This window comes from Conger conger, chromosome 17 (genome assembly GCF_963514075.1).
Source record: "Conger conger chromosome 17, fConCon1.1, whole genome shotgun sequence".
In the NCBI taxonomy this organism is placed as follows: domain Eukaryota; kingdom Metazoa; phylum Chordata; class Actinopteri; order Anguilliformes; family Congridae; genus Conger; species Conger conger.
Genome location: NC_083776.1, coordinates 11,797,211 through 11,801,097, shown reverse-complemented (window position 1 = coordinate 11,801,097; position 3,887 = coordinate 11,797,211). Strand labels below are relative to the sequence as shown.

General features: G+C 39.7%; 1 protein-coding gene across 1 annotated transcript in view; it reads left to right on the top strand.

Annotated features, from left to right (window-relative positions):
* The window catches only part of LOC133116162 (potassium voltage-gated channel subfamily H member 3-like), a 41,197-nt gene that overhangs the window by 36,763 nt on the left and 547 nt on the right, over positions 1 to 3,887 (top strand).

The window sequence follows — 3,887 nt, the reverse complement described above, 5'->3', positions numbered from 1 at the left end:
AACTATTGTAAACAAAGTTAAATGGGCAATAAAATCTTAGTTAATTTGTTAATTTCAGTCTAAAGGAACTATATTGTGTCATTCCATCACTTCCTGTTAGAAATGAGAGAACAAGCATGCAAAATCCCTTTGTCATCCATCAGCATGGGAAAAGCCGGAGAACTATCAATTCCATAGATGTAGACATTGTACTTGACTTTCACAAGTCAGGTAATGCAAACAAAAGCTACATATATGGTTGTACATACCACTTAAAACTGTAATAATGAAACAAATATATGGGATGGTTGCCTGGAAGAGGACGCAACTGCACATTGTCCCCAATGATGGTGAGGAAGATGGTGAGGAAGGCCATAAAGAAACCAAGATTTTGTATCACCAAGTCTCAAAAAGAACCACAAAACGCCACCTCCATACCAACATACTATTTAGTAGAGTGCCACAAAGAAAGACCTTACTAAGCCCAATGAACAAAGCCAAGCATCAGGAGTTATGTTGAGGCAAACACCATTGGAATTATTACTGGAAGAGATTGCTAAATGTAACTTTTTGGCCATACACACCATTGACATGTTTGCCAGTAAAAGAGGAATGCATACAAGGATAAGCGCCTTGTACCTACTGTCAAATATGAAGGTGAGTCATTGATATTTTGGGATGTTTTGCTGCCTGCGGTCCAGGGGTGCTATTTAGTGCTATTGTTTTCCAGAACATCTGGATGTATCTGCTAGGAAACTGAGATTTTGTCATAGGTGGATTTTCAGCAGAACAATGACTCCAAGCATCCAACAAAATGCATACAGAAATAGTTTAGTGAAAACAACCACCATGTTCTGCAATGGCAAATCTCAGTCTCCAAACTTAAACCCCATCAAAAACATGTAGTCTGAACTGAAGAGGGCAGTACAACCATCAAGATGTAAAAGACGGGAGACAGCCTCTTCTTATCAGTTCCATGGGTTCTCATGGGAGGTGATCAATGGTACGAGATGTTTTTGACTATGAGGCTTTTTGGCATGAGGGCATGCACACTGAGGTTTTAATGGGAAGGAATGAATAGGAATGAGGAAAATCCTATATCTTCTATGCAGCAAATCAGTCCCTGGAGAGTGATTAGTTCAGTGTGAAGAATTATTGCCCAAAACAGCATAAATTCGCTGATGGGTGAAGTCATAGTTTTAAAAAAGGCTTTTTGGCACCGGAGGCTTAACAGGTTGCAATACCTCCAATTACCACTGGGGTCTGCAAGCTTCTGTGGGAATGCCAGACCCAGGTCCGCTGGTGCAAAGCCAAGTATGTCAATGATCTTGAAAAGTTCTGCACAGAGGAAAAATCCCACCAAATGTGTTCTCTATCCTTTTCACAAATTATAGGAAAAGACAAGATGGCCACAAGAAAAAGTGTATATGTTAGAAGATGGATTCTTAGAGCATACAAATATTTTGGCAGTAGTTCCTTGGTTGTGTGTTTGCCACATCTTCTTGTTTGTTTACTTTGTTCCTGTGGTACTGACAGTGGAAGGGGGTAATACTCTGGCAAGGTCTGGCTTATCAGTCTCTCGCTGTCTTTTCTGGTAATCTCAATTTAGTGTCTTGTTTATTGTCTTCTGTGTTGTAAGATAGAAGAAGCGAGCCTACAGTGCATTCAATAAAGAATGTATGATTTGTTTTTATTATTCTATTTGTCTGCTTCTTAATTAATTGAATCTAAGAATTTGATATATAATTTGTTATGACTTGTTGGTTGATTCCAGCAGTTTACTGTAGACTGACCTATCAAATAACTTCAAATAATTGATAATTGTCATTCTCAATACATTTTCATTCTCAATTGTCATTGTCAATACATTTTAAAGTGTTCTGAACATTTTAACAAGGGCCTTGATTGTTGGAATCGATGGATTCAGAATAAGTCAAAAGCATATTTAACATAATCCTCGCTTCCCCGATAATAATTTGATCTTGACATGCAGCCCTTGTATGAACCCTTCTTTGTCAGGTTTACAGAATTACTGACATCCTAGTGGATGTTGCTGATGGGGTTGCCCATGGTTTTTGTCACATACTACATTTTCAGTGCATTTAAAACGTCTCATAACCATTTTGCTTTTCCCACATTCTCCCTCTGCAGGCCTCTGCCTTCATTTGCTGCCTTTGCATTCATAAGATCTTCTATTCTTCTTGGCCATTTATTTCTGATTCTTAAAATAAACCATCCTGGAATAGCCTCACAAGGTTATATTGTTCTGATATGATTTTCAGTTATTAAACACAGAACAGTCCTGTTCCTATAATGCTCCCATTACTATGTATAATTTCCCCTTCCCCAGTAATGACTTGACTTGCACTCATTCATATGGTCCCAATGTGTATACGCATGAAAGGAAGATATATGTCCTTTTGGGCAATAAAATTAAAATGAACAAAAAGTTCCTAGACTTTCTATACCATTTACATTTGTAGTATGAGAGGCAAAGTATATTGATGAAATTAGCTGATTGACTGCAGTAAGACAAAAAATAGACAAATTATCAGGCTTGCCACTCTGTAGGGTTGTATTGATAACCCTTTCTATGAAAGGTCCTACATAAGGGCTATATAAGTCCTTCACAAGCAGGACATAACACTACATAAACATTAATAAATCCTTATGTCGATAACTGCATGCTGCAGTTATTCACATAAGGACTACCAACTCACACGGCGTGTGCTTATTTGCAGTCAATGACATACAACATGTTTCTATTCATGTCTATGCTGTTTTATGAAAGTGCTATGTAGTGCTTATGTAGCTCTAATGAATGACCAATCATAGAATGTTCCCAAGCTTTGTTTTCGTCGGTGTGTTTAGCTACACATTTCTTCTGTCTGTGTTGCCTCCTACTTTCTTCAATGAAGTCCGAAGTTTGTTAAATGACACTCAAAAGGTTTGCCAACTGTCCATATCTCAGGCATCTGAGATAGCTGAGGAATTTCTTCTCTGTTCCCTCTCTGCTCCGGTTCTCCTCATCTGCCAGAGCATAGATTCTACCTTTGAGCCGGCGTGTTTGTTCTCCACGTTCCCTCCGCCTGCCTCTGTCGGACTTTGATCTTCTGTCTCAGAGAGCTGACCCCGATGTCAGCCTTCTCTGTCTGATCCCTCCCCTCCCTTCCCTGTTTGGGGTGTGCATTTCAGCCTGTTCCTCAGTCTCCTGCTCCAAGCATATCTTCCTCTATCTGCTGTTGTGCTTCCTCGGGTTTGGGTCTGATGCTGGTTCATTCCGGTTCCGTTTCATTCCGGTTCTGGTTCATTCTGATTCTGGCTCGCTCTCATGCTGGTTCATTACGGTTCTGGGTTGGCCTGCTCTTCTTTCTGTGGAATAATGTGATTAATGTTGTCAGATTAAAAGTTCCATTCAGCTTTTATCATGGAGTATCAGAAACATTTGTCTCCAAGTGATTTTACAAGATTTTAATATTTAAGAACCCATGGGCAAGGATTTTATTGAGCCTTAATTTTACCACACTTTGCAAATGAATATTGTTCAGAGATTAAACTAATCTTTTATATGACAAGAGTAAAGTGGACACATTCTGGATAACACATTTCTGTAATGTCATGTCACTTTTTATGTAATAAAATAATAACAAAATAATGTCTGGAAACACTAAGTACAGTCGCACAACTGTGTTTCTCACCCACAATCCTCTGGGTGAGAGAGAATACAGAGAGGGGGGGGGGGGTGGAGATTATTAATTTATCATGAATTTACCAGCCACTCCACAGCTTGTGATTCTGAAAGCTACCTAGCTACCCAACCAAACCCCCTCTCCCCCCTACCCCCTCCCCCCTCCCCCAGTGCCACCCTCCCTGTTCTGTCACCAATAAGCTACCAGCTGTGCATGTCA